At 47.6% G+C, this 27,983-nt stretch overlaps 1 protein-coding gene across 1 annotated transcript in view; it reads right to left on the minus strand.

Moving 5' to 3' along the window:
* The window catches only part of LOC142583239 (uncharacterized), a 79,334-nt gene extending 63,594 nt beyond the window's left edge, over positions 1-15,740 (minus strand). The window contains exon 1 of the mRNA XM_075693628.1: positions 15,279-15,740. The gene's annotated coding sequence lies outside the window, so the exon portion shown is untranslated. The remainder of the gene's footprint in view (positions 1-15,278) is intronic.
* Between the last annotated feature and the right edge of the window lie 12,243 nt (positions 15,741-27,983).

The following is a 27,983-nucleotide window of genomic DNA, read 5'->3' on the forward strand; positions in this document are numbered from 1 at the left end:
GATGTCGATGCTAGGCTGAAAAAAATGGAGGCTTTCTAGGATGAGCTTGTCAAACAGGTCGAAGAGCTCGAAAATGAGACAAATATGGAGAAAGGTAGTGGAAAAGAGACTTCAAGCAGCCAAAGAAAAGCTGAACAGGGCCGCCATTGTGAAAGAGAATGGTCGTGACAATGCAACGCAGTCGCCCGACTTGACAGGGGAGAGAGTGCCAGCAAAGTACGTCAAATGCATGCAACGCGGTGAGGGGTTAGCTGGAAAGAGCGGCACCTACCTTGAGGCCGCCACGCGAAAAAAGCAGGAGCGCAGGGGCCAACGCCCGTTCTTAAATCGGAATCACACGGAAAAGGACAAAGGGAAGCAGGGTGAGGAAGGAGAGAGTGAAATGGTGATTATCACCGGCGGCTCAAACCTAGCTAGGTGCTCAGAGGCAATTCTGGAGAGGGTGAAAGGCGATAAAAAAGTGGCGGTAGGGACACTTCTAGGGCGGACACAGGGTACTGTCATGAAGCGAGCAAAAGCAAAACTCGCGGAAAATCCCCACGTACATAACCTTGCCGTAGTAACAGGTGGGCTAAATGACGTCCTAAACAGGAAAAGGACAGGACCAGCCCAGCGCTTCGCGAAGGGAGTAGACGACTTGTGCGAGCTGTCCCCTCAGGTGCAGATCGTGGTGTGCCGTGTGCCGGAGGTGCCTGTACGTGACAGTCATGTACAAAGAGCCGGAGTGACTACTAATGAGGCGACCTGGAAAACGAGCCGAGAGAAAGGTTTCAATGTTATCATAGTAAACAGGGAAGTAAGAAAGTGTGGTGGTTTTGAACGAGACGGGATTCACTTCAATTACAGGCTTGGATGAGAAGTGGGATGGCTACTTGCTGGTCGCGCTGTTGCTTCGTTTAGGGCGCCCACGGGCTCTCAGCAGGCCAGAGCAGGTAGGAATCAAGAAGGTCCCCTAGGTGAACCCGATAATGTTATCGCCGTCACTAACAGAAAAAGGTGGAAAACAAGAAAGTGAGCTCGCCAAGCAATATGCTACATCAGCATGCAGGACGGCAGAAGAAAGGAAAAGTGGGCGGATATTGAGGAGAAGTTAAATAGGGATCAAATAGGGGTGTACGCGGTTACAGAAACGCACTTTAGAGACTCGGAAGAGCCGCCAGTGAGTAAGAATTATGTTCGGGAAGAGTACAACAGAATTAAGCCGGAAAGAAAGGGAGGGGGAGTTGGAATGCCAACTCATCAGGGAGCCAAATGGAAAAGAGTAAATTGAAAATGTCAAGAGCAACTTTCGTTATCAAGTACAGTGAGCGGGGAAAAAACTTGGGTGGGCGTAACGTATTTGTGGAGCGGAAATAATTGCACAGAAAAAAAATCAAGAGTTAGTGGAATACATAAATGCTGACATTAAGGGTTTCGGGAATGATGCCGAAACTATCCTATTAGGTGACATGACTGCCCACATGCAGGATCTAGATGGCTATGCCGACGATAACAGGAAGTCAATGCTAGATCTTTGTGAGCAAGATAACCTTGTTATTGTGAATACAGGGCCTAAGTGTAACGTCAGATCACGTGGGAAGTGGGAAAGTGGCAATCGATCATTCATTACTGTCTGATGACAGAAATAATTCGTGATAAGTTGAGAGATATGGTCATTGACGAGGAAGGGTATAGCACCATAGGGAGCGACCATAAACGCATCATTTTGAACATGCGATATGTAGTTGCGAAAGAGAGCAAGGAGTGCGAAGTGGGCAGTCCAAATTTGAACGCTCAATAAATAACAAATACAGTCGCAAGAGTCGGGGAAGAACTTTGCAAATGGCCAAATAACGCGTGAGAATATAGTGAGCTTCTAACTGTAATAACGACAAAAATACGAGAAAGGAAACAAGTCCGTTGGAAAGGAAAAAAGAAACTGAAAAGCTGGGGAAACAGGGACATACGATAAGCAATTGCCGAACGACAGAAAGCATCCCGAGAGCACACGCAGGCAAACAAGGCGCAGTGGCCACAGGATGAAGTGGCCAGTAAATGGGAAATATAGCTGGAGAAAAAGTCTATGGTTAAAATACTGGTGCAAGCAAAGATAAAAGGTGAAAGCGAACGTTAGTTGTCAGAAATACGAAAGAAAAAAAAGTCCACACCTAGAATATTTTGGAACCACATAAAATTATTAGGCAGGAAGTCAACAATACAACAACATATTCAAGACGAAGATGCAAACAAACTGGAAATGGAAGCGGCAATAAATTACATCCTAAAAGTAACAGCCGAATGTTTACAAGGCAATGACGACGTTGTATTTGAAGAAAAAAATAGCATGAAAGAGGACCCGGTGGAAAAGGAGACGAAGATCAACTGGAAGAACGCCGAAGAGAAAATTCCTAAGCGCACTGCCACAGGTCTAGACGAGGTTCCTGTTAGGCTGATTAATGAACTAAGACCAAAAAGTAAGGAAGCTCTGGTGAAAGTGGTGGAAAAAACTTTAAAAGATAGATGAATACCAGACAGTTGGCGACAAAGTAGAATGAAATTAATTTATGAAGGTAAGGGGAGGAAAGGTAGAATTCACTCGTATAGACCGTTAACCATTACATCGGTAATATACAGGCTAACAATGCAGGTAATAAAATTAAAGCTGCTAGCATGGGCAGAGAATAATGGCACTTTGGGAGAGGAGGAGGAGGAGGAGAAACATTTATTAAAAAGAAAGGACAAGCAGGTGTCTTTCTGCTTGTGCGGGAGGCGCCCTTATTCCAGGGCTCCTGCGGCTCTTGCTGTCTCCCGGGCCCGCCGCACCAGTTGCTGCTGGTTACGAGGGTCCGAACTAGTCAGCACGGCCTCCCACGGCTCGGGTGTGGGGCTGGGTATTTGCGGGGCCGCCTTCACGTTGGGGCACGCCCATGTGGTGTGATATAGGGAGGCGTATTCATTACAAAGGGGACATTTGTATGAATATAGTGTAGGGTGTATTGCGTGTAGTCTGCTTAGATGGGGGTATGTGTTGGTTTGTAGTTGTCGCAATGTTACGGCGTCTTCACGTGAGAGGGTCTTGTGTGGAGGCGGGTATTGTCGTCTGTTCAATCAGTGGTGTTGTAGTATGGCGTTGTATTGTAAAGGTACGGGCTCCATGGAGGCGGCCGTATCCCTCTCTTGTGGCGCCCGGGAGGCATGAGCTCGGGCTACAGCGTGCGCACGCTGATTTCCACGGAGGGACTCGTGTCCTGGAGTCCACACTATTTCAACGTCCGGCAATTGGGAGGCACTTCAGAATGGCTTCAGAATAGGTAGGTGCTTAGATGATAACTTATTTGTTCTTGCTCAGTGTATTGAAATATCAAAAGTACAAAGCAGACCGTTATATGTGGCCTTTTTAGACATTACAGGAGCCTATGACAACGCAGACCGCAACATTTTGTGGGATATTTTGCAAGGGGAAGGCCTAGGTGACGATTGTCTGCAGCTTTTGAGAGAGATTTACCTAGAAAATACCGTTTGCATTGAATGGGAAGGAATGACAAGCGAGGAGAAAGTTTATATCAACAAGGGACTGAGGCAAGGGTGCTTTTTATGATGTACATGGTGAGGATGGAGAGGGCGCTTGAAGGAAGTAATATCGGGTTTAAGATCTCATACAAACGGGCAGGTCCAGTATTAGAGCAGCAGCTTCCAAGATTATCTTATGCGGACAACATTGTGTTGCTAGTTAAGAAGCAAAGTGATTAGCAACGTCTGGCTAATATCTGTCGACCGGAAGGCGAGAATTTAGATTTGCAATTTAGCGTTAGAAAATCAGCTGTTATGGTATTCAATGAAAACAGTGAATATAGAGTGGCAACACAAGGTCAAGAAATACCCCGGGTAAAAGAATATAAATATCTTGGTATATGGATATACGAAGGCAATAGATATATGGAAATACAGGAAAAAACAATAACAGTTAAGGGGAAGCGAAATGCAGCCATAATGAAGAACAGAGCGCTATGGGGATACAATAGGTACGAGGTGCTCCAGGATATGTGGAAAGGTGTAATGATTCCAGGACATACTTTTGGAAATGCGATTGTTTGCTTGAAATCAGGGGTACAATCAGGTCTCGATGGCAACCAAAGGTCAGTGGGACGCCTCGCACTGGGCGCTCACGGGAAGACTGCAAGTGAAGCTGTGCAGGGTGATATGGTCTGGACAAGTTATGAAGTGAGAGAAGCTCACAGCGAAATTGATCATGATAGAACGACTGAGGAATATGGAAGAAAGTAAATGGACTGGGAGAGTATTGAGGTATTTGTAATGAAAAAACATTGATTCACAGTGGAAGAAAATAACTAGGAAGCCTACCAGCAAGTACGCGGCCTGTAGGGTGAGCAACAGAGCAAAAAAAGAAAGCCAAGCGGAAAGTCAGAGTGACTGAAATAATCTCATGAGTGGCGGCAATGTAAAAGAAACCTGCCATGAGTAACTACTTAAGGGGAAAAAACGAAATCAGGAAGGATAAAATTTATGATAACTCAAAGGGAAGCTGATTACTTTTCGAAGCGAGATCAGGATGCCATAGAACACGCACCTATAAAGCGAGATATAAGAAGGAAGAAGCAAGCTCAAAGCATGCACACAAAAAAAGCATGATTTCGTCACCGCCATGGAGTCCTGGAAAAACATGTCTATCCGCCACAAATTCTCACGCTAGGTAGCCAATGCGGCGGAGGCGAGCTCCATCTGAAAGTGTTGTAAGGAACCGGGCATGCCGCTTTATGGCCTTTGAGATCTGCGTGCGCAAATCTCGGAGACAATGGCCCCTCTATGAATGCTAGAAATGCTGGAAAATGGGTTTGTCGTTTGAGTTTCTCCGTAACAGAATTCTGTTTTCTTGAAAATATGTCTGTAGGTTTTGCGTAAGTCGTACTTTATGATTTTTCTGACGCATATTACCTCGAGAATTTCAATTAGTCCTGTTACGTCCCAACACCACAATTCCCAATTGGACAAACGTTCCAATTGAACATTTGCCCAAAGGTTAACAGCCGCCCATTCAACAGCGCCTATCCAGACGTCAATGCAGCCTGCACACGACTTTTGGCAGGTCCAAAAAAGGCCACGACCCCACCATTACCTGGCAGCCTGAGCAAATGATGAAAGGGAGGAGGGCATCCAAGGATTTGCAGTTAATTAGGCGTTTGCCATGAGGCAAACCAGGATTCATCCATCAGCGCTTATACAGAGGTCAACATAGCGTGGACACTGACTCTTGATGGGTCCACAAAAGGCCACCAGCCCCACCATTACCTGACAGCCTGAACTAAGGGTGACGGAGGGGGGGGGGGATCCAATGCTACCAAACTACGACGGCGACCTTGTATTCGCAGGTTGCTTTCCTGCCACATATTCCAAACCATCGGGCTCCGGAGGCGGGGTTACTGTGGAGTGTTGCGAGCATGGGCGTGGTATCGCAACGGATCCGACGATTGTGATCTGCTGCAGGACAGTCTTCAGATTCCCTAGTCGAATCGCCTAGGGAAGACGACCGCAATAAAAGCGGAGACTTTTCGAGCAGTGGGACAGAGGGTCCTGACGGGAACTCGGACGTTTAACTTGTTCATGCATGGAGTGGGCTTCCGTAATTGGAGCCTTGTAACTAGGCTAATAAACCCATTTTTCTTCATTACTACAACCTGACATAGTAGTCGATTGGCTTGGTGGATTTCTTGCCTTAACGCCACCGTAAGCCTCAACAGTCCAGTAACTTCCTTGTGCTACATGCAGGGCCTGTGTGGTTGCGTATGTGTGGTTCGAGATGATTTTTGCCGAAACGATGGTCGACGGTGAATGCCAACGCCGCATTTTCTGCCACAAGGGGCGCTTAACGCTATCGCGTTAAGATATTCTTCCCTTAGCGTGCGGAGTAATCTAGAGGAGGAGGAAGGAAACACTTTATTTAGATAGGGAGTAATCTAGGTACACGGGACCGGTGTCGCGCGCGCGATAACAGCAGCGTGAGCGCGGCCCCGAGAAACTTCCGGTCACGGGCCTTTTCAGTTTACTGCGCCGGAACAGAATGCGCGTTGTTTTATGTTGTTTCACTGTCCAGAAAGTCTATTTTAGAGCGCAGCTCTTTGGCGTCCGTTCCTGGGTTTCGCGTCGTCGTCGGCGTTGTCGTCGGCGTCGGCCTCGTAACCAGCTCCGCCCCCCTTTCATCCCCCCAGCGCTAGCAGCGACCGACTGATACCGCTGGATGCCGCTGACGCCGCTAGAGAGTCAAGATAACGTGACTGCATAGAACACCGTCGCCGCCATGCAGAAAGAGTATCAGTCAAAGGCATCAGTCAGTCGCTGCTATCTCTTCCCTCCTCCCTTTATCGTGTTGTCCGCTTGCTGCGCGCGCTTCTGCCCCCATCGTTTGCCGCTGGGTGTACACGCCGCCCCCCTCCGCTTCCGCTTACTGCTGGTTGCTCTCGACGGCGGCGATGAGCCTCCGCTTCGGCGGCGCGAACTGCAGGGTCTTCTCGGCGGCGCCGCTTAGCCTCTGCTTCCCCCACGGCTGTGACAACCTCGCGAGGCACTTGTATAGATCTCGTCTTTGAGAATCAAGCATTGGTGTACCAAGTCGAACATATATCAGTCTATTTCTCCGACCACAAAGCTTCCTTCATGACTGTCAAGAACTCTTAGTGGAGTCTTTGTTAAAGGAATACGTGTGAAAAATAAAAAAAAAATTCTGTGATAGCGCATACATGTGTTGCTCGATTTCTTTGCCTCAATCTATCCAAAAGGTGAAACAGCTTATTTGCTGCGCTCAAATTTCGCATTAGGAAGTAACGTAATCGTCGGTAATTTTTTTAAGTTTTCAAATAAAAGACTAGCACATTCCACCTTAAGACAAATAAATAAATTTTTTCGCAAAACTTCCGGCAACCTTGACTTGTAGGATTGTCGTTATGTACAGAGAAAAAGTGTTGAGAATCTGCAGGCTTAGATTTTAACATACTTCTGCTATTCGATGTCGCTGTCAATGCCACTATTCCTTCTGGTTGTTTGAAAACGATTGAAAAGAAAATAATTTGTCGTTATGACAGGGCAAATTTTTACGATATTAATATTGAGCTAGCTCACTTTCTTTATCCTTTCCTGAGCGAATTTGATGATCGCATGGTTAATGATAATCGGATCGTCTTCAAAAATAAAATACAAGAGCGCACCGATAAGCTTATTCCGACAAGTGTAATATCATGCAATGTTAATAAGCCCTGGTTCAACCGCCCAGTTAAATAGGCTTTCCAACCAAATAAAAACGACTGTAGTTAATAGCGAATAAAAGTGCACTGGTTCCGAAATGGGATGTTTATAAGGAGGCAATCAATAACCTACCGAGAGGCTATATAAAACTTGCCAAATAAGCATTCCAAGTACACACACTGCCCACCATGCGTGCGAATGACCCTAAAGAATTCATGAGCCATTCTACACTGTGAAGGCGCATGACCAGCTGTTTAGCGCACGACACAGAGGTGACAGAATTTTGAACAAAGGCACGAAAATACTTATTGCCCTGACCTGTGGTCATCGTGACGATATAGGTATGCACAGACATGCGCGTATCACCTCTGTTAAATGTGTCCGTCACGTAAGACAATGAATGGCTCATGCCCCCTTAAGCAATGGCTCATATACCGACGTAAACGCGGCCTCCCCATTACGACGACAGAAGTGAAATTCAACGCTGGAATAATGAGCGGCAACGGAGCCAGCTGGGGAAGAAGACGACGAACGCGTGAGCAGTGGCTTCTCGTCGTCCATCACGGCAGTGATCGTAGTGAGGTCGTTATCGTACCATAAGTCTGTCACAGACCTTGCAGGTAGAGCCGGAAGGACGATCAAGGAAGTCTCTTTGGAACGTCGCGTTCACACCTTATCCACGTTGACCTTCTGTCGCCGAAGGCGCTTCGCGCAATTCTCTGATTCACGGTGTGCTTTGTGGGTTCGTGCTTAGTCGCTTGCGTGCCGTCTTGCGTGCACACTCATAGGCCGCCGCATGAGCGTGCGCACGCCGTCAACGATCGCATTCCGTCACTCTTCACACGCGCGATGTTCTTCTGCATCCCTGAAGACACCCGGCCTGTCCATTGTACCGGCGGAACGATTCTAAGATCAATTACGTCGTTCACCTATAGAACCGTGACGTCAGCCGCACTCGAAAGAGCTATTGGTAATGATGATGGTTTTTCGCACAATGAAGCCAGCGGTGGAAGAAGACGACGACGCTCGAGCGACTGGTGATGATGACAATTTATGCTCGCAGGCGCCACGAAACCCTGGATCTGGGCCATATACATTTTCGCCTTATCAGGCGCCACTACGTCACGCACTACGTCATACATTCGTCACACACTACGTCATACAGCTGCGACGGCGCGCTCTTTTAGACGCAGGTGGCAATTAAACAGAGCTTGCCTAATTGTTGGCTCTTTCACTTTCACTTTTTTAGGGGAGAGCTTTTTCGCGCAGACGCCATAAAATCCCGGATCCTAGCCAGAGACAGCTTCGCTGTAAAAGTTTCGACGTGTTATTAATCGCTCCAAAGATAATTCGGTCACGCTGATTGATTCCAGTGGTTCACCGGTTTATTCTCGAGAAAGGTTCATTCGCAGAATGTGTTATCTTTCATTTCGCCAAGACCATCCATAAAGTGTGTCATAGATTGCTTCTATTTAAACTCAGTAAACTTAGCCTTGATCCTAACCTGTTTGCATGGCTTGAACATTTGCTCCTTAAACGGTCACAGTACGTTGCGTCAAATAATCACATGTCCCCATTTAACCCCGTATAGACTCTGCTATGCCCCGATGATCAGTTCTAGGCCCTCTCCTTTATTGTTTTTTCTGTTTTTATGTCTTTTCTAACATTTACCTTTTCGCAGACGGCTGTGTTAACCTCCGTAAGATATCCGGCAAACCTGATAAATTACCTCAAGACGATATTAACGCTGTCTCTAATTGGTGTGAGGCACGGTTAATGCAACTTAACCTAAATAAATGTAAATGTATGCGTGTCACTCGCAGCAAGATTCCTCCGCCGAACTATTACCTTAAGGATATTCCCTTAAAGTCGTAACCTCCTATGAATAGTTAGGCGTCCACATAACCACGACAATTTCCTAGTCGTTACACATCGATACGGTAATTAACAATACTAATCGCATGCTAGGTTATATTCGTTGAAATTTTGTTTTTTTCTGCTCCATCATTAATGTTATACGAAACGCTTATTAGGAGTAAAATAAAGTACGCGTATCCATCTGGGAACCGCACCTAGAAACTTTCATTCAATCACTTCAAGTAATCCAAAACATTGCCGCGCGTTTCATTTATGGCAATTATAGCCGAACATCAAGCGCAACTTCCACGAAAAGCTTCTTGCAATACTTTCTCCTCTCTCAGCCCGACGTAAGTGCTTTCGCATTGCGTTACCTTATAAACTATATTTCCATAATTTCTACCTGCGCGATAATCTTATAACATCTCCTACCTACATTTCTTGTCGCATTGATGATAGCCACAAGGTTGGAATAATTCAATGCCTCACCAGAACCTGTCACGGATCATTTATTCCCAGAATCTTCGCGCAAGCTGTCCGTAAGTATATATATATAAAAAAAAACGAACGGCGATAAGTACATATTGATGAACGTGTGCACATGTTGATGAATGTTTCCTTGCGTTTCGTTATTCATTTCCAACGTAAATCAGCATCAGATTTTCATTAATAGTATCATTATATTACGAATACAATCGTAATATATACCATCGTTAAGCAAAAATGCGGAATTTGTGTTGTCTCCTCGTACGTGGCAAAATGATCATGCATAAAAACAATGGCCAACACATTCATTATAGACTTATGGCGCCGCCGTGCTGCACACAAAATCCGCATTAGTGGCTTTCAGATACAGCGTCCCCGAACAAATATTTATGTAAAAAAAATGTACGGCAATCCTCTTTTATACGCTTCTGCAATATTTTGAAGGCCTTTTGCGATATTCAGTGCTTTTATTGCGTTATGTTTTACACTTGGCTAATAGCGACCCCTAGCTTTCAAACATCTATTTTTAAAACTGCATATTTAAAGCAGTCTTGCAGCTAACTAAAGCGTATATGTTGGATTCTCGTGCAGGTTTCTTGCGGCCTACAATTTCGATTAACACCCCACCCCTAATTTGGTAGCGAAGTCTTGTGACTTGCGTCAGCTGACTTCATCTGAACATTTCTCACGGATTTGTGTATAGCTTAACAGATGTAGCAAGCTTTCAGACATTGCAATGTTCGATTGTGTACCTGAGTAAATTTCTCTCTTTGCCGTTGCATTCTCACGTGTTTTTCGCACTGCAGTTGTTACGTATGTAATATGCAAATACTAATGAGCACAAGGTTAATTTCCATGCCCGGTCGGTGGAATGCTGCGATTACTTGCACTCCATTTTGTTCCTTTCTGATCATCCTCCGCTTGCGATCGGCCTATCCTGATAGGTGGAGCGACGCAAGATCCCTGACAAGGAGCGATAAAGAAGATATTTTGTCTAGATGATATCGCGCTCGCGATAAAGCAGCGAGCGTGTGGCCCAAACAAACTTTCGTTCACGTGACTAATTAGTATGTTATGCCGATAAAGGCTGTTCTTAAGTTGTTTCTATGAATGTAAATCTGTTTTTACTGTTTAATATACAAGGAGGGCGCATAATGCCCCAGAACTGCTATTTCTCGTATCATGATTTGCGCAAGCTTGACTTGTAACACGTAACAACTGCAGCACGAAAAACTCGTGTGACTGCAACAGCAAAGAGCAAAATTTATTCAGTTACACAATCAAACATTGCAATGTCTGAAAGTTTGCTACATCTGACAGGGCACAGCTGAACTTCACCATGCCGTTCCCTAACCACTTCGTCTTCGTTGCGCAGTTTCTACTTGGCATACCACATCATTCGTGCTACTGGAAAGCTATTTGCTGCCACCTATCTGGTAGGACAAAAAGCGATGAACAGCCACGTGCCAAATATAACATGGATCGTATTTGACAATCAACGCTATCAACCGTCGTCAACACACTCGGATCTCTGCGCTTGCGGCCACCCATGGTCGGCCCTGCTGGAGCCACCTGTAATTTCGCCTCTCAGGAGCGCGACAGCCACAGGGTATGGAAGCACCTTACGTTACGGCAACTGTATCCGCTCTAGTGACCGCAGTCTTTTGGTGCTGCCGTGCCCGCGGCTGAGTGACTTAGCGTTCGATTGTGCATTGTGTCTGAAAAAAAAAATTGTTGTTCCTGGGCGGAGACGTAGAGACTATAACCCTGGACCTGACCTCGCCAAAATTTCCGAGCAGCTGAATGAAATTTCCACTGACATCAACCAAATTAAGAAAAAAGAAGATTGGCGTATATCGACATCAAACTGGAAGCTCTAGGTGCTCTCGAAGAAAACCTTGTTCTTTGCCAAGATCATATTTATTCTATAAAAGCACAGTCCATTCGCTAGAGCAGGGAATTGAAGAACTTCAGAATCGCAGCCGTTGGTCAAACCTAATTATTTATGGCCTCAAAGAAATGAAACAGACATGTGAACAACTTGAACACGCTGTCAACAAATACAATAAACAAAGTATTCTTGAGCTGGAGCCAGTTCAAATTGAACGAATTGATAGATTAAGCAGATGCACCCCAGACAAAACAAGGTCAGTCATTCTGAAGCTTCTGGATTTTAGGCAGAAAGGGGGAATTCTAAAGAATGGCTTCAAGCTCAAGGATACTAAGCTGGCTGTATGGAACATTTTTCTCTTAATGCTCGTGAGTCACGGAAATGACTCTGGGACAAAGTCGTCGTCATGCGACATTCTCAAAATGACTTCGTACTTGATCCCTCCGGAGCGTCTGCTTCTAGGTCTTTTCATCGCCGGAAGCGGTAAGATTGCAACAGACGTGGACATAGTACATGGAGTCTGAGCATTTCACTCTTCAAAAGTCCTCGGTACAGTTCATTACATTGCTGAACCCGTTTCACTCGTCAAACCTTGCAGCAGAACGTACTGCCTTATACTGCCAAGTGAAGTGAAACTTGACAGTAAATACTTGCAGTGAAGCAGGCGTTTTATTTCAGTTCAATAATTGGGCTTTCGCTATTCCGCTATAACAGACGAGTGAAAACGTATAAAATTACGCGCTCATAACTTTATTTTTGTGGTTATCGCTGTATTTCGGTAACAGTAAATGTTTGAAGTACGAACTATTTCCAGCCTCGAGGAGGAATTAACAGCGGATGTTGGCTATGAGACGTGGGCGGGGCTTCACTGCAGACTTAAGCTGCATCCAACTATAGTGTATGCACTGGAGCTCTGCCGCGGCACTGCGCTGCGGCGCTTCGGCGCAGGTGGCCACATTTGTGGTTGCTCCTCAGCTGATGATCACGTGCTCTGCTCGGTGTTGCTGGATGCAGGTATCTGGTTTTATTGCGCGTAATGCCGCTTCGACAAGCAAACTAGCAATAAAGGTTTCGCTGAATGTGCTGTGTGAACGCGCAGTATTGTGAGCTTGGTGGTGTAGGTGTCAACTTCGCCTAAACATGTCAATCAATCTCCGAGTATGCGCTTACTTGTCAGGAAGCATTAGCAGTGCATGGTGAGGTTCACGCGCTTCTTATAACAGTTCAAGAAACAAGCACAACGATCTCAGCATTCGAGGGCGGGTTCCTATGACGTGCTTTTGGAGCCGAATGTGCGAACAAGCATCTGCGATTCCGGTTGTCCAGGTACTGTGAGCTTACATTGAACTCCGTCGGGCTTCAGCAACAGCGCCATATGAATGCCTGCATCATCATCTTCCTAAATGCACGAGGGTGGTTTTTACAGTGGAGCAAAGACGAGTTTTATCTTCACCGCGTTTAGTCAGCCGAACTCAAACCCACGCACCCAACGAAGTACGCAGCCGCAAGAGCGCGAAGCTTACGTCATCAGTGGGGAGTAGCCCTCGCTTCGCCACCGAACTGAATAAGCGGATGGTGTGTTCGCGCGTTGTTGTGTTCCTTTTGTAATCGGGTTGATTGGGTGCAACTTGCGTCTGGGACGTGATCTTTTAAGAATGTGAGATCAATGTAGTTCGCTGGGTGTGAAACGTCAACGGAGCGCGACGCTGAGCAGCAGATTATGTGAAACACTGCAATTTCAACCATTCAAGCGGGTAACTTCGAGATTTCGATCACTCGCCGTGGCTGCTCAGTGGCTATGGTGTTGGGCTACTGAGCACGAGGTCGCGGGATCGAATCCCGGCCGCATTTCGATGGGGGCGAAATGCAAAAACAACCGTGTGCTTAGATTTAGGTGCACGTTAAAGAACCCCAAGTGGTCGAAATTTCCGGAGTCCTCCACTACGGCGTGCCTCATAATCAGAAAGTGGTTTTGGCACGTAAAACCCCATAATTTTTTCGATCACACCCCTAATGACACAAGGGGAAACCACTTCGTGATGACAACGTCGTCGTCGTTCGAAAATTTGAAAAAGTTAGCCATATTAGCTAGTACACCATTTTACCAGCGACATTTTCTAGTCGTCTAGATTCGCGTGATCAACAGGCCAACGAGTAGCAATGAGCCAGATGCCCAGCTTGATCGTCGCAGTTTCAGGCCTGCGCATTGCCATGACCACTGGCGAAATCGCTAACATGCGATTATGCTTTTGCACCGGCCTGTGGAATACCATGGTGACAAGCTGTTCATGAATCATGGAGTATTACGTGCCAAAACCACTTTCTGATTATGAGGCACATCGTAGTGGAGGACTCCGTACATTTCGACCCCCTGGGGTTCTTTAACGTGCACCTAAATCTCAGTACACGGGTGTTTTCGCATTTCGCCCCCATCCCCATCGGTAAGCTGTTGATCTTCCTCTATAAAGGGTACCTTCTTGCATTTAGGAAGAAGTCGCAGCAGTAATACGGGCTGTTGCTGAAGTCCGACGGAATTCGATGCACTGTAGGCCCGTAAGTGCAGGTGCTTGTTCACACATTCGGCTGCGTAAGCACGTCGTAGCAACTCGCCCTCGAATGCTGACATCGTTGTATTCGTTTCTTGACCTGCTAGAACAAGCTCGCGAACCACACCATGCACTGCTGATGTCTCCTGACCCACAAGCACATACTCGGAGGTCGACTGACAAGTTTAGGCGAAGCTAACGCCTGCACCACCAAGCTCACTATATTGCACGCTCACACAGCACATTCTGCGAAACATTTATTCATACTAGATTTCTCGTCGAAGTGGAACCGCACGCGATGAAACAAGATACCTTCGCACAGCAACACCGGGCAGAATACGTTGTCAATCTGCTGAGGAGCAACTACAAATGTGGCCACCTGCGACGAAGCACAGCAGCGCCGCGTCGTGGCGGAGGTTCAGTGCATACACCCTACACTATGCAATTAGAAGAACGTGTTAATAGAAGGACGCCAGCAATTCTCATTTGTGAATCCACATAGGGTCCACATTTAGCCCCGTTCTCTTAGTACGCCAGATCACTGCGCGACATGAATCAAGACTTTCTACGAAGTAAATAAATCGCCTTTGCATTCAGCCGTATCAGCGATTCTTGCCTAGCATTGTAAACGAACGTCTGAAATGCATCAAATAGTCAATAAAGACTCGCATAAAATCAGTGACGGATCAAGCAATTGCTATGCTCTCGCACCGTCACATCAACCTAAGCCTAACTTCCACATAAAGTATGGGACAAGCAGAAGCGTCCCATCGAAGCAAAAGCACAAGGTGACAACCAGAAGCCGCAGCCATCAATATATACTTATCGGCGTGATGACAGTTAACGATGCACAGATTACCATGAATTATGAGTCGCTTATAGTTTAGCTTCTCTCGAAGAGCGTGGTCATTGCATTCTAAGCTATTACTTATGTAGAAACCATTGACACTCACAAATTACCGCTCATCCTAAACCAGAACCGCCCTACAGTGCCGCAATGCCGACTGTCAAAATCAGCGCCTTGCTCCCAGATACTCATCTCAGTGCAGTTTACGTAATCGCCTCACTTTCCACGTTCCAGTAAATGCATCACACGGCGTGTAGCAGTACAAGTGGCGAGACCGAGGAGACGGTTGACTTCTCGAACCTTCCTCGCTCACCAAGAAGAAGCGTCACAACGAAGTGGTGACCCCCCGGACATCCCATCGTCACGAAATGAACCTCCTCGACGCCCCTCGGCACGCCACGTTGAACTCGGCACTCACCTGTTGTGACCGGTTGGCGTATTCCCTTCCAACGGCTACCATTTCCAGCAACGACGGCGACTCGGGTGATGACAGGGCGCACACGCCGAACCAGCGGACGAAATCGGCGTCGCCGGCATTGATCACGTTCCCGGCGCAGGCAGCGCGACTTCCGCGCTGGCAGCGGAGGCCACCTCGGCGGGCATTCCTTCCTTCCTTCCTTCTTCTTCTTGTTTCCCGTTACTTCGGGGACCGGCGCTGGGCCAGCAGGCCACCAGGGAGGGTCGCACTCACGACGACCTGCCGCGCGCGTTCGTCGTTTTGCGCACTCCGCGGCTGCGTTATTTCGCGCACTGCTGCTGCTGCTGCGTTGGGAGAGAGCCCTCACCGTCGCACTGCTTCGCTCGTTCCTCGCCGCCGGTGATCGCGCGCGTACCCGGGGAGGGGGGACCGGTTTCCGACGGCCACCACCTTGCTCCGTCCGTCGCGGTGGGCGCAGTGAGCCGTCCGATCCGACAACAGCACGAGGGGGCCACGCCGCGTGCGCGAGACGACGCGCGCCTCGGTGACCGGCGGAGGTGCAATGGGTGACCGCGGAGGGGAGGTGCGCCGCCGTTCGACAAGACACCCCCTCCCGGGGGGGGGGGGGGCGGGGGGGGTTGCTTCTATGCTCCTCTGTGCCCTTCTTCCGCACCCTCCCCCGCCGTTCTTCGAAGTGCAAGCAGGGGCTTTGAAGTTCCTTCTAGGAAGCGTATAGCTGGTAGCGATCTTGCCGGCGATCTTTGCTGGCGGTGTGTATGCCGGCCGTTCACTAAAATGATGAACGGCACCTCGATACGCGCGCGATCGTTTATTAACTTTTCGCGCGCGTCTCTGGAGCGTGCTAGAGTGTGAACTTGCCAGGCATGACCCACATACGGCCGCCTACGCGCGAAGCTCGGCCCGGGAACACGCAGTCATTTATTTCTTCGACAATTTACCTGTCAACTTCATATCTACTTAGTAATTTTATGCAAACACAGCCCTCCGTTGCATATCCGTTGCATAAAGCCCAATTGGCCTCGGCAAAGCGTACTTCTCGGCCTTCCGCCCTGAAGCCGTGTTTCAACCATGGTTCAGCAACAACAGGTCTTAACCGGCTTTTGATAACCCCGGTTCCGCAGGGAGCGGAAACTTTCCAGCTCTCGACCAACCCAGTCGCCGCAAGTCGAGAAGCCGGTGCATCCGCTCCGGCGCATCGCTGCGCTCCTCGGCCCCCCCGCGTCCGGACCTGACCCAGCATGTAGTGCGTGAAAGGAACGCCAAGCTTCACGACACCCATTCTTGTCGCCAACCGCCCCCGCCTCTCCGACGAAGGGGCCGAAGAGCCACCGTGCGCGAAGTGGCGCGAACGCTCCCCCACGCCTTTTTCTTTTTTCCTTCTCTTCACCTCACCTCCTCTCCCACCACCTGCACGCACCGCCACAGTCGCGCGCGCGCGTGCGCTTGCACGCGATTCGCCTCGTGCATTGCCATGCGCGCGAATAACCCAATCGCGCCTTGCTGCAGCTGTGTGGCGCGACCTCCCCTCGTCTCGGTACGTTCTGGTCTTCATTCTTCGTAGTTCTGTTGTTTATTTTTTTTCTTCCCCAACCTTAACGTCCTTTCATACACGGCCGCCCTTTCTCGTAGCACTTTTTTTTTTCTCCCGGCGGGGCTCGACAATGCGTCGTTTTCGCTTGGGAGCGCGACTGAAGACGCCCGGTGCGGTGGCTAGTGGGCACACGCGCTCCCCTCGTTTATTTATTTCGGGAGGCGTTTATTTTACACCTAAAGCGTGTCCGACGCGCAGCCATTATCTAAGGTCACGCGATGCACGCGCAGCTGCGACTGCTGGCGAGCGTTTGTGAATAGCGATCAGGTTTGCTGCGGAAGACGCGGCCCCGGCCGTATTCGACGACCCTTAGATAACGGGCATCGCGCAGTGGCGCTATACGCGTTTAACGAGGAGCTTTAATATGAGTTAGGAAGCGTTCATACAAGCACGTACGGGCGGCATACTTATAGGCGAAGGTACACGTAGGCGCCCAGCTATGGGTGGTACGTCGTCGAGGGAAGTTGGAAATCGCAGTTTAAGAAACCCCGTTGGAATTATATTTTAAATTCCCGGGGTGATTCGGCGGTTCGAAACCGCGATTTCAATGTAAGGCACGCCCTAGTGGGAGGACACCAGAATAATTTCGACCGACCTGAGGTCGAATAAATGGATCTTGGGGCTTTACGTGCCAAAACCACGATTACATCATGAGGCATGACGTAGTGGAGGACTACGGATTAATTTTGGCCACCATAGGCTCTATAACGTGCTGCCATTGCACGGGATACGGGCGTTTTCTTTTATTTTGCGTTTCGCCTCCATGGAAATACGACCGCCGTCGCCGGGATTTGATCCCGCGACCTCGAGCTTAGCAGCGCAACGCCAACCATAGCCGCTAAGCCACTGCGGCGGTTCGCGCTTTCGAGTAAGGGTGGGCGAAATTGCTTCAGGCACTCGACTGAAATATAAGGCCTGTCAGGCTTTCCGCTTGACTTCGCAGTCCAAGGCTCGTGGACCTTTCTGCGTAGACTGTTCCGTCGTTCCCGGCATTAAGTGCAACACTTCCCGTTATACTAGATTAGTAGATGACACTTTTCAAATACGAGCCATCAATCATCACGCTTTATTTATTATTTTTTTTTTTTTGCTCGGCACCGTTCCAAAGTGCTAGGAGCGTGCTAGGAGCCAGATGCCCTGGCCGCAACGCTACCCAAAGCGGACTACCCCTTCGCCGGTTCCGCTCTTAGCCAACGACGGGTTCGCTTTGAAAATGATTGACAGATGCGTAACGTGATCATAATTTGCGGTGCCGTCCTGCTGTCTCTGATGGCCTCTGACGCAAGCAAAAATTTTCACCGATGAGGTCAGGCCAAGTAAACCCCTTCCGAACCGTTATAAGATTCGGCCCCTGCATGGTCGCACGACGGCCTGTTTCGTCGTCGTTCGAAGCCACCGCTCCTCGCTGTCGCGCACGAAAATCGCTCACGTGAGGTTTGTGCTTCAAACAACTCGCGGTGCACGGCCGGACTATACGAAGATGCGTGTGTCGCAGTTTTGCAGCCCATCCCGGGCTTGACGCTAGCAGAAAGCGGTCCAGCCCGGCCCGACGATGAACCACGAATGGGCCCGGCCCGAATTCGCAAATTTTCTATTTTGTAAGCGCTTTTCCCATCGGCCGGACGCCGTCACTAATAATACGTCTGGCGTCATGAAGGCACCCGGCTGTAAATGTTCACTCTAGCGTAAGAAGTTTTTGTGAATACGCCCAGCTCTCGGCGTCAGATCAGAGCGCAAACGGAGCCAGACGCAGCATACTGAGCTCTCCCCGCCTTTTCCTTGGTGAACCTGCGTGAACTTGCTGGAGTTTCTGTATGTTACACGTTCACCAACAATAGTGAACGGAAACAAGGAACACGACTATGTCCTAATAGTATGTTCGGGAGCAAGCAGCAGAATATGTGAGCGAAGAAAAGACGCGTTCGTTTACATTGCGCTTTTTTTCCCTCTGCGCCACGAAGTAGACCCTTGTTACGTTTCGCCTACGACGCGCGGTTTAGCCGGCGCGGCTGCAACGGACGCCGGGGATTCGTTCAAAGCGGCAGACATTTTGGCCCGTTCGGCGCCGCCGCTACGCCTCCCCGCCAAGCGCGTCCAGGCATGTTCCAATGCCACGTGTCTTCATGTGCGTGTGTGTGTGTATGTGCATGTTGGTGCCCACGCTTGTCGAAGCGCGGCAGCCGGGGAGAGGAGCTCCCCCCAACTGTGAAGCGAGGGGGTCTGACCGGCGCCGACACGACGTGTGAGCCACCTTCTCCTCCCATTGTGCCCCAGCGGCGCCGGCACGACGGCTGCGCCACCTTATCCCATTGTACCCGAGCGGCACAGTCACGTGCTCGTCTATAGAGGGGTTCCTTCTTGCCCTCAACTGCGAGAGTATAAAAGCAGCTGCCCCCGGACGCCAAGGAGGGCTCCGATTTCTTCTGTTGAGTAAAGTGCACTCCCGTCTCTCTACTTCGGTCAACCTGACCGCCAACTCTTTGCGATGTTAGAATAAACAAGTTGTTTTGTTGTTACCAGTCGACTCATGCTTTGCCGGGACCTTCGGATGCTTCCAGTTGTACCCCAGGCCGCCAGGCCAACGCTACCCTTGGGGCTTGCGACCCAGGTGCAACAACGGGCGTCAGCGCCGAGTTCCCAACAACTCGTGCCAGCGGCGCGATTACAACACCCTCCTCTAGAAAGAAAGAAGAGCCTCGTGCGATTTCCAAGAGATTCCATAAAAATTACACCTCCGTCAGGTGATGTTATTTTAGCTGCTGTAACATTTTTACACCTAACAGTAAACAGAACCTGATTTTTATTTTCTTTCCCCACGTATACAGATTCGCTTCGCTAGCGGACCCTCACCCCTGCGTGGCGGCGAACAGGGAACATAGACCTTCCGGCGGCACTCGCTGCAGTGACGCTGTATGTCTGATTCGAAACAGCAGCTCATGAGGCCTACGCTTGCCGACCGCGCTCTAAGTAGCTATATAGATCTGCTGACGCCTGAACGGCGATCGACAGTTGGGTTAGGCTTAAGGGAGAAGGGAAATGGAGGATATGCTACACTCTGACACTATAAACAATTGCACCCTTTGGGGTGTATATTTTCCGCACAACGATAACCGTCGTCTGTCATGCCCACATTTCCTTTCTTGAACACCCTGCGCTTGTTACTTTCCTGTCGAGAGTGCTCAGTCACGCTGATAACGCGCAAGCCGTTCGTGGCTGGGAAGTACGGGGCTCGCAGCGTTAAAGAAAGGAAACGCGGGCAAGACAGATGACGATTATCGTTGTGCGGCAAATATACAACCCAAAGGGTGCAACTGTTTTAGAGTGTAAACAAATGCACACCCTTTAGGGTGTACATTTGCCACACAACAAGAATTCTCATCTGTCTTGCTTGCGTCTCCTTTTTTGAAAACTCTGCGCTTGCTACTTTCCTGTCGAGAATACTCTGTCATGCTAATAACGCGCATGCCGTTCGTGACTTGGAAGTACCGAGCTCGCAGCGTTAAAGAAAGGAAATGCGCACAAAACAGATGACGATTATTGCTGTGTGGCAAGATACGATCCAAAGGGTGTAATTTTGCTTAAGAGTGCAGGAAGAAAGAAATTGTCTAGTTTATGGACAATGTTGGGAAGCTAATAAATGAATAAAGTAAAAATGACTTCGTGAACATGAAAAACCATAGTCCACGTCCACAGAAAAACGCCCCTATATGCTTTTCTGTCAGCGAAAGTACTGCAAAAATTATGGGGCCCTCCTGATCACTTTTAAAAATATTGTGAACTCTTGGCAGAGTCCAATAAACATCAGGCAACGCAAAACAATCAAAACGCCATACCCATATAGCGCATTCGGGGCCATGCTACGTAAACGAAGTGGTTCGGTCATTCATGATTATTCTAGTAACGATATCAAAAGGGCTCCTGAACATGTTTTGAGTGGGCACAACGAAACCGTGAAACGCACAGTCATGTTGCTGCCGTCGTCCCAGTCTCTAAACATAGACAAGGGGTAGGAGGTGTCCGTACCTATGCAGTAGAAACATAAAACGCGAAGGTAGACAGAACGTGACTTATTCACAACTCCGTGCGTATTTTACTTCTCTTTTCCCTTCCCCTAGTGCCGGGTAGCAAACCGGAGGCTTTAACTCTGTTTAACTTCCCTGCCTTTCTCTCATTTGCATCTCTCTCATGCGTCTTTTCGTCCTTGTGAGTGAGTGTTAAACTCCCTAGATCGAACTCTCAAAAACGGATACGGGGCAGCGCACGTTTTCACGCAAGCCACTATAGCAGCGTCATATGCTGATAGTCACGGCTGATCCCGCCTCTGGCATCTCTGTGTAGTCGCAGGTAGAATTTAATGCGTAAGTAAGCAGCGTGTCTCCGTTGTCAGTTTACATCGAAGCACCACGCAGTCTGTTAGCTTCGTGTGTATGTGTAATTTACGGTCTACGGGGCTTCACGATAGACTTTGAGAACGCCGCCCCCTACCGCTCTATAGTGTGCGCGCTTTGTTAGTGCTCATCTCGCTTTCTCTCTAACTCCCTTTTCCACTCTCTTTCTCTTTTTATCCCTCTTAGCCCTTGACTATCCCCCTTAACCTCCCTGACTTTCTCTGCATTCTCTCTCTCTCTCTCTCTCTTTGTATTAACATGCTATTGCATCTATCTCTCAGTTTTGTGTCATTTGCGTATTTGTATTATTTCAGTAGTGTTCAGAATGTAAAAAAATTGTTCTCAAAAATTTCTGTACTATTATTGCATGAATCAGTACATAGCCTTTGGCTGAGGGTCCAGGCAGTGATGCCCACCTATTGTATCAAAGAAATCAACGTAATAAAAAGAAGCCCTGTAATACCCTAACATAGTTACATGTCAAAGAAAATTAAAACAACTTTATCCCCTTTATTTCTCGCCATAGAGGATGCATTTGTGCATGAAATAACAATGAATAAGTATTTGAAAAAGGAAAACATTAATTGTAGCCACTAGTTAATTATTAATGAGGTTGCTAGGCTATCTACACCTTAAAACTCGCTCCAGCGTATGAAAAATGGCACTGCGGGCAATTCGTTAAGTTTCCCACACTTAACTGAGAATTTTGAGGTATCAAACTCAGCGCAGCCAAAGTAATACATTGGCCAACTTTTATTTATTTATTTATTTAGTACGATGCATAACACATACGTAGGGCATAAATACACGCTTAGAGCTCCTCAAGAAGGAAATGCCAGAGGTGGCCTCCTAAGAGAAAATAAATGGCAGTTGGCAGCTAATTCGAAGCGTGTTTTAATCAGCGACAAGGACATAATTAAACACTCAAAATAAGAAAAAGAGAATTGTACGGTAGCATGTGAACAGCCTCACCGGACTCACTGAAAGCTCTGAAGTAGGCATTGTCCCGGAAACCGAAACATGGTTGCATCCCGATATTAGCAATAATGAACTTTCTATGTCTCGTAACTGTTCTGTATTTATGAAAGCTAGGCGCACCTCACGTGGTGGTGGCGACATCATTGCTATGAAGAAACCTCTCCAAGCTATACTGCATGACAATTCGTCACGCATAGAAATAATGTGGATTTTATTGCAGCTTCCCAATTTCGTAGCCTGTGTCGTCGGCGTATGTCATCGTCGGCCGGATTCGCCCGGTGAATTCATCGAAAACCCGAACGAATCAACCAGTTTCACTCGCGATATGTATGCAGCCTCAGTAATAATTCTTGCTGGCGAATTTAACTGTCCGGGTTTAAATTGGCGAACGTGCGCGCCCGGAGGCGATAGGGAAAACGAATGTAATGACATTTCTCGATATGGCGGTCCCAGTTTAGTTTGTCACAAACTGTTCCTGACTGTTTGTGCCCCGACACATGGCGAGTAAATTTTTAGACCTCGGCTTGACAGCCCATACTGAAAACATGACTGTGCACATTTTAGACTTTCTTAGTGATCACAATTCTCTGCATTGTGAGTACGTGTTATATAGTAAGAAACCAGAAGTACAAAGGAAAACTGTCCACGAGTATGCACGTGCAAACGTTGATCGATTGAAAAGTGAATTGTCATCTTTGAGCAGTTCTTGGAATCGGCGTCAAGCTGCAGTGCGAGTGATAACTGGATTCGATCTGCTTAGCGCTAATCTGACTGAATCAAAAGAAGGAGACATTCCAAAAATCAGGATCGCGGCGCCCTCTAAAGACACGCGGTTTCTAGACAGGTAAGGCGCTGCATCAACTGAAATAAGCGCCTTTACGCTAAGACAAATTGATCGGACTTCGAGGATGATTGGAATAGTCACCGCGAACAGTCAAAATGTGTTAAGCAGAAATTTAAACAGCTAAACAGAACTTCTTTTATGACGATATTTCAATGATACTTAGAACGAATTCTCAGAAATCCTGGAAAGTCATCATCATCATCAGCCTGGTTACGCTCACTGCAGGGCAGAGGCCTCTCCCGTACTTCTCCAACTACCCCGGTCATGTACTAATTGTGGCCATGTCCTGTAAAGTAATCAGCCCTAAGCCCCCTTCAGCTAGTTTTATATGTTAGAGCGGTAACGCTCTTTGCCTCACAGGTCTCATTTAGTTGTAGCTCAGTGTTTACGGAAGAAATTCTATTCCAGCCAAGTGCGCATGCTGCTTCTATAAATGCCACCACAGACGACATTCTGTTTACGCAAGAAGGAATGGAACAAGCTATTATTGAACGTTTGCCACATAATTCAGTTCCTTGTCCTGACAGCGTATGCTGACAGCTCGCATTTTCACTGCAATGTTTTAGCAGTCTTTTAACACAGGTTGCTTGCCCGATGCATGAGAAATTGCCAGTCTCATCAACAAGCATATCCTGTAAAATACTTGAACGCATAATTTCATACTCCACGACGACTTACTTAGATCCGACAGTTTTTTTTTCTTTCCAAAACCAGCACGATTTCTTGCGTGTACGTTCCTGCAAGTCACAGTTATTGGAACTCAGGAATGACCTCCAATACGATGCACATAACCCATATAGAATACACGCTGTGTTCATTGACTTTACAAAAGCGTTTGATAAGGTGCCTCATATTTGTCTTATAATGAAAATTCGGTTAACGTAAACTACCGTTACCCGCCGTGGTTGCTCAGTGGCTATGGTGTTGAGCTGCTGACCACGAGATCGTGGGATCGAATCCCGGCCACGGCGGCTACATTTCGATGGGGCGAAATGTCAAAACACCCTTGTGCTTAGATTTAGGTGCACGTTAAAGAACCCCAGGTGGTCTAAATTTCCGGTGTCCTCCACTATGGCGTGCCTAATAATCAGAAAGTGGTTTTGGTACGTAAAACCCCCTAATTTAATTTAATAAACTACCGTTAACATAAGCAGCAATATGATATACAAGATCATCAGTTTTCAAGATAACCTACAGTAGTACGTTTTTGCAAATGAATCTTGCTCCTCACCAACACCTGTAAAATTTGGTGTGCCTCAGGCATCGGTGCTTGGGCTAGCTCTGTACCTTAATTACACTAATGCCATAAGCAATAAACTAGCTTTCGCTGTCAGCTTATTTGCTCAAGACTGTGTTATTTACAGAAAGGATCATAGTACTGATGATGCTAATTCCCTGTAGTCGTACCTTGAAGAAATCACTACGTGGTGCAAGAAATGGCAGGTGGTGATAAACTTATACACTTGACATACTTAAACTTGACATACACCACGACCAGTGTTACCCCAGACTCGCTTTTACTCTATTAATAACATGGCCATTGAAATAGTGTGTACAGTAAGATATCTAGACGTACCCATTTCTTCAGGCCTCACATGGCACCAGCACATTGATTGCATAAGTAGCAAAGCGCCCATGGCAAGAACCCTCAGTTTTCCCATGTGTTCCACGTGCTTCGCAAACCAAGCAACGAAACTTTAAGCATACGTTATTTTAGGTGGACCATGACTGGAATACGCCGCTATCATTTGGAATGCGCATCAAGAATAACTTGCCAACAAGCTCGAATCACTAAACAGAATAAGGCTGCTATATTTGTCGCGAAAAAAAGGTTTATTCTCGTTACTTGAAGCGTGACTGCCATTAAATTATCTCTGAATTTATACTCGCTCGAAAAACGACTTATGACACTGCTATTTTACTTTCGCTGGTTTAATAACGATCGCTCGGCATTCGCAGATACCGATATCTAACCGCCCCATCGAGGCTATTTAGAGTACAGCCAAACTTCGCCCACACTAAACTTATGCCGCATTCAGCGCTATTCCTTGTCATGTACCTTTTGATAAACTGCCAGCTCAGATTGTTTCCGAGAACAATCATGATGCTTTTGATCATAAGCTGAAGTGATAGAAGAACTATGGGGGTTTTACGTGCCAAAACCGCGATCTGATTGTGAGGCATGCCGTAGTGGGGGATTCCGGAAATGTGGACCACCTGCGGTTCTTTTAACGGGCACCTAAATCTAAGTACACGGGTGTTTTCGCCTTTCGTCCCCATCGAAATGCGACCGCCCTGGCCTGGATTCGTTCCCGTGACCTCGTGCTTAGCAGCCCAACACCATAGCCACGAAGCAACCGTGGCGGGTACTGAAGTGATGGGTGCATGCTGATAGGTAACAAGGTTTTGATTACCTGTATTTTTTATATTGTAGTTCATGTTAGAAAATAATAGTTTTGGTTTTTGGCAGTATCTCATTCTTACTCATCCTGCTTTGTTTTTATAATTTGTCAGTACATGTGTATTGCGTGAATGTTTTTTCTATTTATTTTTCTTGCAGTGCTGTGTATAATGTTCATTCATCGCTTTTTTTTTAAGACCCCTTCTATATAATGCTTGCAAAGGGCCTTTAGGGTAACTGAATGAATGAATAAGCCTTTATTTGTAACAGTGACTTATCACTCGAGGTGGGAGGGCCCCTTTTCCAGGAACACTCTGGCCTGGACCGCCCGCCGGGCCCGGGCGACGCGTTAGTGCTGGGCGACGAGGTCCGGCTTGGACATCGCAGCTTCCCACGTTTCAATGGGGAGGTTTGGTTAGGCCTCTGCTGCTGCTGCTGGTTGTGTCCCTGTGATGCTTGATCGGATGTGCATGCATTGCAGTAGAAGGCGTTCCAGGGTGTCTGACACCCTGGAACGCCGCAATGTTGTACAGGTGAAGCTGTAAAGCGTCGGTTGGACATGATGCAATAAGATGTCGTGTGTGAAGGTATTGCTTTGGTGTCACCTGTAGTCGGTGCCTTCGCCTCTGATTAGTTTTGGATGAGGGGGAGGGCATGCCCTGCGTCCAAGGAGATATAGCGCTTCACTAGTGCTTGGTAAGTAAGTGGTAGGGTTTCTGTTTTCTCGCTTGATGATCTATGGTCTCCTGCCGGGAGACCCTATTGACGCTTGCACGGGCCTCGGTGTGTGTCGCTTCACTCCCTTCGGGTACCTCATATCCCGAAACCTACATGATCCAGGTGTATAGAGGTAAGTGAATAAAAAAATGACAAGCAATCTTTAGACGCAGAAGAGTCACGGCAACGAAAAAAGAACGAAAAGAAAGAGCAAAAGAGAAACAACAATGCAATACTTGAGAAACTAATAATAGTTATCTTGTACTTTCTAAACAATACTATATTCTGCGGTAATGTGTTTATAAAATATTCCTAGAGTTTGTTGATGGCCTAAAATGTGCGTGCCTTAATATCAAATAGTATGAAATTCCACTGCGATATGCTTGACGACGTGACAGTTATATCCCTCAAGCATATTGAATTTTGGAATGGAGCAGATTGCGATGTTCGGGAAACATTCTTTTACTAACATTAATGAATTTAGTGCGAGCAAAAGCATTGAATTTAAATTGGTGTACATAGCATATCACTGGACAACATGCGCAAAGGTAGAATGTGTAGTGGCTACTGCATCGTGCTTGGTGAATATGACCGGCACTTATCGCCCTGCAGGCACACCTTGCAGCCTCTGCACAACGTCGTAGCCTCATTTGCAAAGCCCACTGAGCCGCATGTGATCGAGGACGACTTCAGCCGAATCTTGGTCTACCCCAAATCGAACTAGTGGGTTTCCCTTGCAGTGAATTCGTCTCATTGTGCCTTGGGAGCTGTGGCTACGATATTATAGTGAGCATAGTTGGCAACCCATTCCTTTCTATTCGAATAACTCTTACGGAACAACGTTACACCATGTTCGGCCGGTGTAATGCAGCATATCTATCATTTACCACGCTGAGCAATGACTGACAGCAGCGACCAGTTGCGCTTCTTCAGAGCGGACGAGCTACTCCGAGTAAATAACATGGCTCTCTCTCTCCGCAGGCCGACCAAGACCACAACTTGTCACCGGACCCTTTCTCCCCTTTTCCGACGGGAAGAAAGGCCATGAACCCGATTATGTGCTCGTACGCTTCTCTCAAACAGCAGTCCACGCAGTGTGGATCCGATGGTCTCGACACATAGTGGCGAGCACAGGCAGCTACAGTGGTGAAATAATAAGAGATGTGGTCAGTGCACGCTAACAACGACATGGGCGCTTCCGAATGCGAGAGCCGTGAGCAGAGAAGATGGAAGGCCAGTTAGAGAACCATCGCTAGCAGCGAGAGAGGGCCAAACCCCATCAGTGCTGCGCTGCATAGCTTTTTCTCTTTTTTTCATTGCCATTATAACTGCAGTAAGGAGCACTTATTACGCATGTATTGATAGCTTTCGCGTGAAGCCACGGACAAGGCTTCTCACCTTGTCGGAGCACCAGTATGACGGCTTTGATCACGTCAGTGCAAGATATCTATTTGATAGCTTTCGCGTAACGTCACGGATCCAGCGTCTCAACACGCTAATGCACCGGTATGGTGGTTACGGTGATGTCAGCGTAAAACATATATTAGTATCGTCGTGTGCTCTAACTCACAGCAAGGTAAAGAAGAGCGAGGGCCTGCTATAAAGCTCTTGGCACTATTTGTAAACGCAGATAGTTCGCCTGTAAATTCACTGCAATTTGGATCCCACCGATGGCAACGGTTGTTTGAATCGCACCGCTGGTACGAGTTGTTGTGGTCGTACCCGCTGGTACGATTTGTTGGGAACTCGGCGCTGACGCCCGTGG

This window comes from Dermacentor variabilis, chromosome 5 (assembly GCF_050947875.1).
Source record: "Dermacentor variabilis isolate Ectoservices chromosome 5, ASM5094787v1, whole genome shotgun sequence".
In the NCBI taxonomy this organism is placed as follows: domain Eukaryota; kingdom Metazoa; phylum Arthropoda; class Arachnida; order Ixodida; family Ixodidae; genus Dermacentor; species Dermacentor variabilis.